The 14541-nt window shown below is 35.3% G+C and overlaps 1 pseudogene; it reads right to left on the bottom strand.

Moving 5' to 3' along the window:
* Positions 1-819: 819 nt before the first annotated feature.
* On the bottom strand, positions 820-3009 carry LOC100378880 (QRFP-like peptide receptor pseudogene; annotated as a pseudogene).
* Positions 3010-14541: the final 11532 nt, after the last annotated feature.

Here is a 14541-nt window from a genome sequence, read left to right as displayed (position 1 = left end):
GCTTCTGTTTCCTGTCAAAATTTGTTTACGGGTACATATGTTTACTATAGAGAAAGTGCCGTCTTGAAAACTGTCTACCAGTTGTCAATTTTGTAGGGCAGCAGTTCAAATTTCACTACTTCAAGTTTATGCATAAATTAGCACCCAGGCAGATTGTCTGTACGATTGTTGTACCACTGTTCAACCAGAAACAATGCCCCGACGGCGTTTTGAAGATAAACACATTGTCAACCAATTGTGGAAATTTCAAAACAAAAGGTCAAAGCGTCTAGGAGCTATTATTTTCAATGTTTTGGGATGTGCACTAAAATAAAGCTGAGATAATTGCTAATTTGAATAACCATTCACTCAGTAAGAAGTTTGCTAATGCTCATAATTAAAATGGCTGTAACAGTTCCAAATTTAAATGTATTATCGTTTTGTTAAAAGTAAAATATAGTGCATAATATGGAGATCCCGTCATTTCTTTTTTTCCCCATGTTTCTTTTTTTATTATTTATGTGCTGCCATGCTAAATCTTGCTAAGCAAAAGAGAGAATGTTTGCACCTGTTATTTATATTCTAAAATCGTCTTATGAGTATGTTCCACTATTCATAATTCTACAAAAGTTTAACAGTCTATAGCCAAGACTGTTTGGATAATAAAAAGCAAAGAAAAAAATTCACTCCCAAGTGCCCACGAACCTGCAACTCTATCTTAAGGGACCAATGTCCCAAACCAAGCATTTTTTGTGCAAAATTTGTAACGTTTACTAGTATTCTGGCTAACATTACATCCCCTCTTAAACCAGAAATTGCTGAAAATAAGTATTAAAGCAATACTACATTTATTTACAACCTAGTGAAGACACACAATACCATTTTCTACAGTATTTTAATATCTGACATTTTACATTACAGAAACTCACATTTGAATAAGATTGGAATTTATATATAATCTTTATAAAAATTAAAACAAACCTCACAAAGTCCACGCCACAGTTATATAAGCATAAGTAAAACGTATAAGTCGAATGTTCCTTTTTTTATATTTGTGTGAATGTGTGTAAGTATATCCACATAAGACATGTATGGGATGATTACGCACCTATTGTCACACTGTATAGTGTGTTGTACAATAAATGATAGAAAGGTACACTAGCTTTCTTTGTTTTGTATTCATATTGTCATAAATACTCAATTGTTATCTGTAACACACAGGAGTGTTAACAACAAAAATATAAAATGAGAGTAATATAATACCTTCATATATTTGTTATAGAAAAATACATTTCAGCTTATATAGGAATGTAGAAATCCAATCAGGTTACGAGTTGCGTCTCTATCACGCCGAAGTAAATTGAGCTGAATACGCAAATACCATCAAATTTAAAAGGTTCGACGACATCAAAATAATAGGTTGATTATATAGCCTGGTTCCCAATTCGCTAAGTAGGGAAATCCTTTAAAAAAACGCTTCAGTGTTGAGTGCTCATCCGTGTCACACTGGATAATGTACCTACACTGTAATATTCACAAAAATATTATAATTCCTTAGCTTTAATATACACAGCATATATTTTTGTATGTCTTTTATTTATCAGATTTTGACCGCCACTCCCTCTGTCCAGTTTCAAATATTTTTTTTAGATAATGCTTTCAGCAATGTAAATATTCTTAGTGTAAACTTGTTTCTGTGCCTGGACAAGAATTTTCTTTCTCTGTCGTTTTTTGCATCTGAGTGAGGAGATGAATCGTCGTCGAAAACTTTCATTCAAAAAAGCGTAAATAAAAGGATTGATACAGCTATCACAGAAAGCCACCAATTGAACAATTGCTAACATTAGCCGGTTTGTCTCATTATCTGGAAGGGGTGGGAATTCTCTGATAACGCTGACAATATGGAATGGGGCCCAGCATACAGCAAAAAGTACCACCACTAATATAAGCATCAAGGTGGCTCGTCGCTTTCTTCTCATCGAGGCAGCTAGATATTCAGGCAGAATCTGCGAAGGTCCAACAGCATTTCTCGCCCAAAGTCTATGTCCAATTCGGGAATAAAGCCCAATCATGACCCCTATTTGTAAAATGTAAAATGTCCCAACAATGAAAAATGTGAACATCTTCTTCTGTTGTTGGTTGGGCCACACCTCTGTACATATTGTGTACTCCCGGTCCCAGATCACGTCCGTGATTACATTTGTCTGTAAAACAAATAACTGCGGTGACATAGCTATCATAGCAACAACCCAAATGAATGCTGCCATGAGTATAGCGCGACCTGATGTCATTTTCACTTTGTTCTGCAGGGGGAAGCACACGGCGTAGTAACGATTGATGGCAATACAAGTAAGTGTAAGTATATTGGATGTGACGGAGACTGTCGTTATATAAGGAAGTATCTTACACATCACTGTTCCTAGGACCCATTCTGCGGTGATAGCCTCGATAAACGTGAAGGGAATACAGAACACTGCGATCATAAAGTTTGAAATAGCTAAAGATACTATGAACACGTTTGTCACAGTGTGCATGGTTTTATTTGATACAACGGCCATGATCACCAAAGTGTTGCCAATGACAGCGAGCAAAAACACTAACGAATAGAAAATTCCCAGTGCTATCTTGGAATACGGAGAAAGTTCGTGTAGGACAGTCGGAAATTCCAGTTCGAAGTGGTCGACGAAATCCCTTATACTGGTGAGATTAAGCTCGGCTAACAGTTTGTGAATGAGCGTTAGGTTAAATCCGAACTGCCCAGCAAAAACGTCATCGTACTCGTCATTCTCCATTTTATGAACCGGAGTAAATCTCCTGCAATATAGACGCTGTCAGTGATCTGTGTTTTTCTCCTTGAAGTAACACGGTCTAATTCAAATACGATTTGATATCCCCTAGATGATTATCTGTGACACTTAGTCAATATATTTTGGCGTCAGTTTTATTGTGAGGATGCACTTTAAGAGATAGCAGTTAATTACAGGCGTCGCTTTGAACAGTGTACATCGCTCTAATGAGTCAATATACAGCAATATCGGGACAAGGTCGTTGCTCATAAAATACTTGTCTTGAGAACGATGATGTCTTCATATGTCTGCAATACAAGAAAAAAAACATGGTTGAAGGTGTATGAATAAGCTCGTCACTGACAAGTACAAATCATGCATACGTAGTAACAGAAAAGTGGCAATAAAAACAAAACAAGAATATACTATGACCGTAATTTTACACGGGAGAATTAAATATAGAAACTTAATATTCATCCGACAATTTGGCATTGGACACATGCAGTGTACTGTCACCTAGATTGAATGTATATTATAAATTGCTGAATCGATCCGTTGTGTATTCTCTGATGGTTTACAAAGTGTCCGGTACCATGTGTCGGATAACAGCTAAGTAGCGTGGAGGCAAATAACGTCCAACAAGTCAGATCCTGTAATCCTAGAATACAGCTGTGTCTCGACGTTGTGCATTCAAGCAAAGCTTCCTTTACGTCATTTAACATGCACATCCAACAACGTCTTATTATTTCCATGATAAAAATGTTAGACAGAAAGCAATTACTCACACCTGAACTACAGTCAGACATGCGGTTAATGATGTATTTGTGGAAGTCCCATGGACTACATGTGTGATGAATATACATGCATTTGTAAACTATCGACGCTTTATTTATATATTAAGGGTTGTGTTTATTTTCATTGATTGTACAATGTTTTATGTTTCGTTTCCTTCTATTTAGTAGCAATGCAGACAATATGTCCCCGCCCCAATATTTTTCTGCGATGTCCTGCACGACAATTATTATATTAATAATACAATATTTTGTAAATTAATTTATATGATTACTAAATGCGCATAATTACCTCTCCATGATATACATTAGACGACTCACAAATAAGCCATATGCAATAAGCAGAACACGAGAGATATGATTGAGAAAATAATATTAGTGTTCAATCGAAAAATTGTAATGCGTGCATACATCATGTTTTTGATTGTCTCTATAATACTTTGCCTTGGGCTAAGGGATTACTGCCATGATATATATGGACTACTATGACGTATTCTTGGAAGCACTGGTACTATATAGCTGGCTAAAATGGCACTACGTATCGTGAAGACCTTCCTGGTATTCTGGGTATTATGCCATTGCAATAAATTCCCTTAATACCACGGCTTAATACATGATTGAGAGATGGAAATTGTGATGATTGTCTGTTTACCCGAAGGAGGATCAATGGGATGATTAGTGTCCGTTATGATATAAATCAGAGCGTTTCACTCAGTCAGTGGTGCGAGATTACAATACTATCTAATTCGAAACCTACAGGTGGTCGATACATGTGTATATTAACTTAGACAAATTGTAAAATATATGCTACATACCATTCAATATGTAGATGATATGCCATGAGTTAACCTGCACTATCAGATTTATTAAACAAGTGTAATAATTTTCATTTGCTCAAAATAAAGTTTAATAATTGTCTATATTATCTATACTGTGTAATACAAGTTCATGCAATCTGATTGGACCATACATGGCCGTCATCGCTTCGGCAGGCAACACATTGTGATATTGTTTTGACAATCAATAGTTATTATTTAATTTATTTTTAGATTACATAATGGGAGCGTCGGCATAACAACGTGAGATGAGTTCTATATATTTCCCTGTGGTATTTGATGTATTATTTAACTCATTGTAACCATTAGTAACGTTACACGCTGGCACGAGTGCAATTCAAATATTGTGTGTGTTAAAGTGACAGTTCTATAATATCTATCTAACGTACATTTCAACCGATAATTCTCATCACCTACATTTATACAGGAGGAAATTTTCATTTAATATAGTATAATTATAATAAGTTTTGCATTTATATTTCAAAACTAATGGGCGTCGTCTTCTTTACATACAATACAATATATTATAAGATCACATATCAAGTGATTACGGGAACACACACTATGAATGAAAATGCATCTTTCATTGTGATTTGCACATGCTATATCCAGCTGTATACAGATTACAATAAATGTATGTTTCTGATCACGGGTACGGTAGCACAGTCAATAATTACCTAATTCATGAGATGCTAACTTGACCACCGATCACACTATAACAAATGACTTACAAGGTGGGTTTAGCTATGACCTCTAAAGTCGAAAATTGTCTGTAACATATGATAGTCGGATAAAGCAATGTAAGCTCGTGACTCATATATTATTATATTATAGCTGACTATGACTGTATTAAGCAAGGATTATACATCCGCCATCACGACATACGCGTGTTTAATGATACCTGTATTTTACATATACAAAACCAAATCAGAACGTGCTTCCACCGATAAAGACATGGTGGTAAATAATAGAACACACAGGCAGTCAGAATTTATATTGTGTGTATTACACACTTTTATAGAATGAAAGTGTTCAGACAATATAAACATTATTCTGTACTATGTTGTATAGTTATATTGGTGCTATGTATGTATTTAATATAGTTGAATTAATTTGTAATATAGTTGCGATGTAAACTGAATTAAAAGGCGTTGTTTATAGGGTTGGGTTTTAATTGGAGTTTAATTAAACTCAATTACAATGCAAATCAACGTAGAATTGCGTTTTATATCCCGTGACTGAACATAGAAATGTTTGCGAAGCTTAGGTTTAGTAAAGAGGGAAGGTATGGTACAATTATATTAATATTAATATTAATATAAACTGTACCATACCTTAATTAACTATTAATATAAATTATGTTTTCCGAGGATTATGAAAAAGGTCCTTGAAAGGTGTGTATGTGTGTATTTTCAATCTCGTTTTCCATTGTATACTACACAAAATCCAAAAATATCGTAAACAGATCTTGTCTCAAGCACTTAGTTTCATAAATAATGCACTCATCAGCTCAGTGTGTTTTGGTTTCATTCTTTCTGTATAGTTTCTTAGATAGATTTTTGTAGATGTTCGTAGATGTTTGACGGCATGGTGAAATAATCTAGATTCGGGTTGTCAACAATGGCAACTGGCTTCGGGATAGATCGTTTCTATATCTTATCACTATTCTATGGTTTCCTCACACGTAACCAGATTTCACACTTTTTCAAAGTGCTTTCATGTTCATCTAGTCTAAGGTTGTGATATTCAGTAGTATTAAATCTAATTCATAATGGTCGTGTTTAGGAAAAAAACCAAGATCATGGATAGGTATAATGTGAATCTTGGAAAATTGGGGATGTCGAAAGCTCTTGTACTTGATTATCACTAGGAAGACGACTACATAAATTAAACCTTTGGGTTACTACTTAAGAATATGTTTAATTCATACATAGAGTGTACCGACTAATGGGATTACCTACCATATTTGATACAGTAAAACAGAAAAGCCACGTGCCGTAGAATAACAATTTCCACTCACTGGGATTGTACTATGATCGAATCCTATATAGTTTTCGAGGTGAAGCTCGTGTTCACTATGATGAAATTGTTTTTGCATATCTGTTGACCGACTTATTCAGTTGATTACTAGCGAATTTCTATGTAATGTCTGTCATCGTTTAGGCAGGCGAGGTCCTGGACGGAACTTGGCTCAGTGATTTGGAACTAATTACGAGATAACCATCGCTATTCTGACTACTATTTCTGACAGTTGGTATTCGTAGTTATTAATGTAGTGAACGATTAATCAAAAGATATGACGTATTCAGTACTTATTCAGTACGCCCTAGAGTCTTTTTTACTGCTTTGTAATTGGTTTGAAATTTGAGAATGAATAAAGAGAGTTTGAGTTGGTCTTGGCGAGTAAACCACGATAGACGCAGTCCAGTCCTGGAGGGTCTTGGGGCGAGCCTTGAAGCAGTCCAGTCTTGGGCTAGTCTTGGTTCAGCCTTGCGATAGTCTTGGGGATTTTTCCCCAGGGCGCTGTGTCTTATAGAGTGCTCGACTGATCGACTAAGACGAGAGTTGAAACGTATTTCGTTGTGTGCGTCTTACTTTCCCGATCCCGTACCTCAAGGGGACGTGATAGAGAGACGAGACGAGTTGTTCTCCTGGCACGTGTCGAGAATCCCAGAGAAAAGATTTTCCCCGTGATACGTGGTGGAGAATCCGGGCATTCAGTATGCCACCGATGTACAACGCTGAAGAGATGAAGACTTCGGAACCCCTTATAAAGGACGAGTATCGGATAGGACAGTATAATCAAGAATTGAGCGACATTAAAGACAAGAAGATGATAAAGAACGACCCGGACTAACGCGATGACAAGAGGAGACGCTTATAGACTTTGATTAGAACTTTAGCTATCTGTGTATTGCTTAGAGAACTGCTCGCTGGACACTGTAACTGACACTGTGTAACTCAAGACATTGAACTCTTTTCAGAATCACAACACTATTGTTCAGTAATGTAATGTATTGCTTGCTTTTCCTATCGTTTTTTCTTACCGTTTTTTGTGTGATATCGAATTGTATGTTATGTAAGCGCCCAGATCTTTGTTTTGAAATGATATTTAGTGACGTTCGAGGTCCTTTATAATGATTTAAGCGCGCGTCAGTGGACAAGTATTTGCAACACAGTGTTATGAGTTTTGTGAAGTTTTATGAAGTTTTAATGAGTTTATGAATACGGAATATAATGGGAGGAATGATGCCCCACGTGTTTTAAGAGTTTTGAGATTTGTCAATGTACAGAGATATCGACGTTTTAAAAGTTGTTTTTGTTTACGTGTTGTTTCCGCCATACTTCTGACGCTTTTTGAGTTGAGAGCACCTTTGTAACGTTTTCTAATGACTTTTTGAAATGAGTTTGGTGCGCCCATATACTTATTGTTTGATAACGCAAGCTTTTGTTCATGATTGACAGGATTATATGAAACTTAGTAGTGTCTATCGTTTTGCTTTTCCCCGTCTTTTTTGCCAGAGGAGTAATGTGTTATGAATAGCTTTGTCTTTGCATTCCTTTTCCACGCCGTAAGACTTGTGTTTAGATTAACGACTTGTGAGTTCAGTTGAAGTTTATAAGCGTATATGACAGGAGTTGGATTAATAGCTTTTTATTCATTGTTTATTAGTTACCACTTTGCAATGCTTTAACCGAGAGACGCATCCCTGGTAATCACGTGATCGTGCTGTCGACCGCCGCGATTGGCCGATCGCTTGGTTACACCGCCACGCCTTAGTTTTTTGACCTGTTGATATAGAGTTTGTAACCTTAGTAACGAGAGACAATGCAGCGAAGGGTTACCTCAGCGAACTGTTTGAGAAAAGCGAGTCGATTGGTAGCCTTTCCCTTGTTTTTGATTGATAACTGTTGACATTTGTGACTTTATAACCATTGTATTTAGACTTTATAATCAGTTTATTAATCAGTGTGTTTTACTCATTTTTGATTTATATCTTTTATTAGTATTGTATTTAACCCATATGACGATGAGTAGAGGACGATATCTCTGATTTATGAACGTGTTATGCCGTGAGGCATTGCTCAGTTTGAGTGAAGGGATGTATGATGAAATTGTTTTTGCGTATCTGTTGACCGACTTATTTAGTTGATTACTAGCGAATTGCTGTGTTATGTCTGTCATCGTTTAAGCAGGCGAGGTCCTGGTCGGAACTTGGCTCAGTGATTTGGAACTAATTACGAGATAACCGTCGCTATTCTGACTACTATTTCTGACAGTTGGTATTCGTAGTTATTAATGTAGTGAACGATTAATCAAAAGACATGATGTATTCAGTACTTAGTGTGATTGGCTTTATGATTGAAGGTTACGCCCTAGAGTCTTTTTTACTGCTTTGTAATTGGTTAGAGTTTTGAAAATGAATAAAGAGAGCTTGAGTTGGTCTTGGCGAGTACACCACGATAGACGCAGTCCAGTCCTGGAGGGTCTTGGGGCGAGCCTTGAGGCAGTCCAGTCTTGGGCTAGTCTTGGGTCAGCCTTGCGATAGTCTTGGGGATTTTTCCCCAGGGCGCTGTGTCTTATAGAGTGCTTGACTGATCGACTAAGACGAGAGTTGAAAAGAATTTCGTTGTGTGCATCTTATTTGACTGTAAAGCGTAAGTGACTTTCCCGATCCAATACCTCAAGGGGACGCGATAGAGAGACGAGACGTGTTTCCCCCCTGGCACGTGTCGAGAATCCCAGAGAAAAGATTTTCCCCGTGATATCACTATAAAATAATTCTTGTTTAGCACTATCATGAATTTTAATTACAATTGATCGAATTAATATATAAATATAATTCAATCTGAATATGACTGTTATTTATTCATATGAATTTTGTTTGAAGATCCTGAGGCTTGATAATCTTATAAATCTTAGAACTACCTGCTAATGTTTAATGTTAGAAAGCCAGTATTAGGCGACTCTAATAATCTTTGTCGGATCCAATGGATCGCATTTTGTATTTGTTGGACAAAAACCTTTCCCGTCATTATAACTAGTAATTATAAGGCAATGATAAACTCGGTCAAACTGACATTCGTTTGGTTAGATGTTAAGATGGTTGAGCATATAGTGTACCTGATTGCTGAACAAATACGATAATGTGTCATTTTCAAAATGTGTGTCGTATCTGCCAAGCCCCCACCCGATGGACAATTGTGTCTATCCCTTGTGCAAACCAGTGTACAGTCGCTAGAATTGAAAAAACAAATGCCGCGGTATCCAATTTACTATAAAATATAAAACATCTGTATGCAACATCTTTATCGAGTATCCTGATATCCACATCCAATCAAACGTTTCCTGTGGGAAGGATTTTGAACAGAGTCTATATAGAACAGAGTAAATTACTTCAACTTGATGAAGTTAGATGGAAAGCAATCAACTTGCCTAGCAATACAGAGTGTAATTTGATGTAGGAGGAAGACAGCAATTTAATTCTATTAGTAATAGCACTGTGAGAAACTTTCTTAATTGATTTCACTTCTTTGAAAATACTTGTCTTTTGTCATAAAACAGTGCGACGTGAATTAGTATAGACTGGCAAGATTTGTATGTGATCATTATACAGTATACTTACGCAGATTGACTTTAGATACGTAGAAAGGTAAAGTGGGAAATCGATATGCAATCTTCAGTTTTATTCTAACTGGGATGCATTTCAAAATAAAGTATTTTTTAAGAAATTTAAATAATATATGTAATCGAATATGTCTTATTTTATTTATATTTTTCTGATTTGTATTTGTGCAATGTCTTTGATTGCATTTGTACTTGGTTTGCTTAATTCTTAAAAGGTCTAGAATTAATGTCGTAGAATTCAACTTATTATGTATGTGTTTGAAGATCACTGTGTATGTGTTTGAAAACACCACTATCTTATTTTGTCCATTTAGTAACAATTAGGTTTAATTAATTGTTGTCGACAAAGTATGTGTAAATGTGTAAGCTGATTCATAGATGGTATTTAGTGAAACTGTTATTAAAGAAAAGCAAGAAATCCTTCCATGGTGCGTCTCCTTCAAAAAAGTATCTAAAAACTAGTCGTCTATATGTTTTATAATAAATACAACAAAATATATTTTGTTTCAATCGTTTTGTATACATGTACAGTCCAATTACATTCCACACTCAGATGTGCTAACTATCTAACATAAAGTAAATCAAGTTAATGCCTTTTTCATCTCTAGCAATGTTAGTATATATCATTAATTATGCGTTAAACATCGCACAAATCAAATTGTCTGGGGCTTTATACTGCGTATCAAAGGTTTAAAATGATCAACCTACTTCATTGAACAATATGTAATTACATGAACTTATTGAGAAACAAGTATTATTACAATTTAAATATCAGTTGACTCATATCTGAACAACTACGGTCATATCACGTTAGTTTATTAGTCACAGTGAAGATTTATTGGTTTCATATTGATATGAGGTTGATGAGCACACAGACCAGAGATAATTTTATTATTTTGTTCACAAGGAAATAATGCCAAATACCTCGACAACGTTATATATCTTGCCATTAGAATTTTACTTTCCTTTTCTAACTAGTGTTTTTGTGAAATATATAGATTGCACAAACGTTGTTGCTTTTTACGAGTTCTTCGTACGATCCCAGCATGTACTATATTTTTGAGGATTAATAAATTGTACGCCCACATATTGGTTGGACGACACTATCCCATGTTTAACGGGAATAACAGAGATACACTACAATAAAACAGGTTCTCTTGTCCGACGCTGACATTGAAGACATTGCTTAAACCTACAAGGTTGCCTTGACTACCGTGAAAGAATAAAGATTACAAACCCGTTCATAGAAGAAGCAATAAATGCACGGTTATACAATGTTAACAAGCTTTGATGAAAACAGAACCGTTTGATACGACAAAAATATATGTGTGTATTTGAGATGATAGTGACAAGTTGCAACTATATGGGAAGAATACAGTTGTTTGCAACCATGGCAACGTATCAGTGAATTGACTTACACATATTTAAACAATGATGTCATTCTCTGAATGGTGAAGTATAATGTAAAAATACTATCATAGAGTATATAATGAGTAGCGTCAAAAAGCAAACAAAACAATTCTCCGATAGAAAACTGATTGACGGCGTTCCATAAATGTTTTATAACCTGGAACCCCTCTATTAGTTATACTTGAGGGTAACACCCTAGATTACTACGCGTACGGTTTGTGTTAATTTTCAAGCCTCCGTAATAAAGATCAAATGGAAAAATTATATTCAGTGACAGGTGTATGATTTTTGTACCTATTTTTGTTGTACAGTTAGGTCAACATATTTTGCTAAAATTATTTGTTATGTCCTCAATGTATATTCTGTATTCAAATGGAAAAACATTCAGATTTTTAATGAATATTCAATGTGGTATATTAAAAAAATGCTGGGGCAGCCGATGAATTTGGCATTATGTTTATTTTTCTTGTAAGCCAAATACACCGCTAACTAATTCACATGTACCTGACACAAACGCACGTTCTGGGGTCGTTGCGAAGATCACATTGCACCGTTCAATTGAAAGATCTATTGACTTTAACAACGTTACATGAATGGTCATATTGCACAACTAACCGTTATACTCAAAAGAGGACCACAGATGCGACAGTGACGTCCAAATAAACTACAGTAACTAATATTCACCGTTGATTGAAAGGCACCAAATGAACTGACAGAATTACGAACCTATTCAAGTATATGAATTCTTCTCAAGCATGAACCGTTTCACAAATTGTTAAAAGTCTCATAACCAGATTGTTGGAATACAATCATTGACAGCCGCGCTGTGCCGTTTTTGAGCACATAAGTCAGGTAGAGAATGCATGTATTTATTTTTGACGCATTGGCGTTGCGAAAAATCGTGTAGTAAAATGAATATATATCAGTAAACGTGATTTTTGACTAGTCAATTTCAACGCGGTAACTACTGGCAACAGTATTTAGTTACTACGTATCGAACCACGTTTTAATGCTCTACAATGTTCACATATATGAAGTAAAATGAGTTCAACAATTTCATAGATTAACGCGTGAAATCTAAAAGGTATGACTTTCAGTGTGTATATATGTTGTGCTAACGTGTGCATATCAATTCCCTCATAATCATTAAATTGCGGTGGTCGGCGCGCCGCGTCCTGTTCGATATGGGACTCATAGCGACGTAAAAAACGCGTGTAAAATATATTGTTTGTTTACATAAAAGTGGAACACACGCTGCGCGACGACCACCGCCCTTTAAAAACCCGGGAGTTAAAATTAACCACGATCACAGAATAACATTCAGTACATCACTGTTACTACATCAACATTGCATTGAGTTTGGAGTTTAGTAAAGCAATAGTAGCGATATATAGTTATGTGATTATTTTAAACACTGTAATTTTATATTAGAGGTGCTACATTTAATTGTTGATCATTGGGAAAATATGATATCAATCAAATTATCAGAAACAATGTTGGAGCTGTGGTTAATGCCTTACTGCCTTAGATATAGTAGGAATTTTGCATTCAAATCACGTAGCCAGTCGAAACACAACGTTTGCTTGACCATCATGTCGATTTGGCGTGAAATGACCTTCAATGTAACTGAGCCAATTGTCGGTGACAGAATAGCGGAATGCAGGTGAAAAATGAATTCCGCTGAATAATAATCTCTGACGCATAATAACGCTGAATTCATTCTACATGATCTCAATTGAACGCGTCTTTCAAATCCGAAAACAAATCACCAAGAACAAATCAAGTAACGGCTAATGGATTCGAATCGTATTTTCAGTAATATAAGTAATATGGATTGACTTATGTTATTCAGTGTTATTGTCATAGAGATGTGGATTTAGACTTAAAAGGTTATTGATAGATGTTTGAGTCGAGTTAAATGAAAAAATAGTTTAGAAATAAACATCATCTTTGCGTCAGAATCTGCAGAAGGCTCCAACACTAAATAAATTATTTTTATTCAATGTCTTATCTAAATCTAAAACTGATGAATAACTGTGTAAAAACATTTCTTATATAGATGAAACATTGCTTACAGTCCTTTATTAATTATGTAAAACATATATGGCTATTATATGTAAACCATATGTTATATGTTTATGTTCATTCATTCATTGTCAGACAGCATAATAACATTGTGGCGTACTGTCCAAAAGTCCATTAAGAATGTCCATTAGTCGATCTGTCGTATTGGGACCGTATAAAAAAATGTCATATGCATGTCATGAAAATGTCGATTTTTCTAGCCAATTCTACTTTATTTTTAATTATTTCTGAAATTAAAATATAAGTAGGTCTATTGCATGTGCAATTTCGGGTCCCACATCGTAAATCCGTATTCAATAGACCAATGACAAATGGTATAGAATTTCCCATTAAATTGTCCGCCTATAGAAATATTGTTGTATCTTATCACAATTCCCTTGCTGATGGTGGCGTCCACGGACATAATTAAACGACACGGCATATAAAAATAAAATGCAAACACAAGGCATCAATGTGTAACAAGACTTAAGTTCATTAAATTTTACGATGGTATCTTGCACACATCGGCGGATGTCTATTGCGTCGATATCGTGGTAATGAGTTATTATTAAGCAGCTGAAAGATATGTTTTCAGTCTAATAGCTACAGACAAACCTTTGATTTTCGTCCAATTACAAGAACAACCTTTACATCCAATGCAGTATTTATAATACCCAAACAAGTGCATGTGTAACAAATAATCAACATTTATCTGAACAGACGAGACGCATATTTCAACGCTACCGTAATTGACCCGTCATTAGGATTCATTGGAAAATATAAAAATACAATTTCAACTGCGGCATAGGTTTTTACTGTTCGCAATTACACACGGGCACTGTTTTTGTCCATTAAATAATTGTGGATTTTCTTTTGATATTTTAGTTTTAGCAGTTAGGAAATATTCTATAATATAATTGTGTTGCACCTCATTGACATAAAACAATATAAAACAATTGTCTCCTGGCGAATAGAGCAAAGTCAAGTGCAATTGACATCCATTTATTATGTTGAATAAGGTTTCTTGTTCATTTCATAGTGCCTGT

Source organism: Saccoglossus kowalevskii, chromosome 11 (genome assembly GCF_978046115.1).
Source record: "Saccoglossus kowalevskii chromosome 11, keSacKowa6.1, whole genome shotgun sequence".
NCBI lineage: Eukaryota > Metazoa > Hemichordata > Enteropneusta > Harrimaniidae > Saccoglossus > Saccoglossus kowalevskii.
Note: the sequence above shows the minus strand (reverse complement) of the source record. Positions and strands in the feature narration are given on the sequence as shown.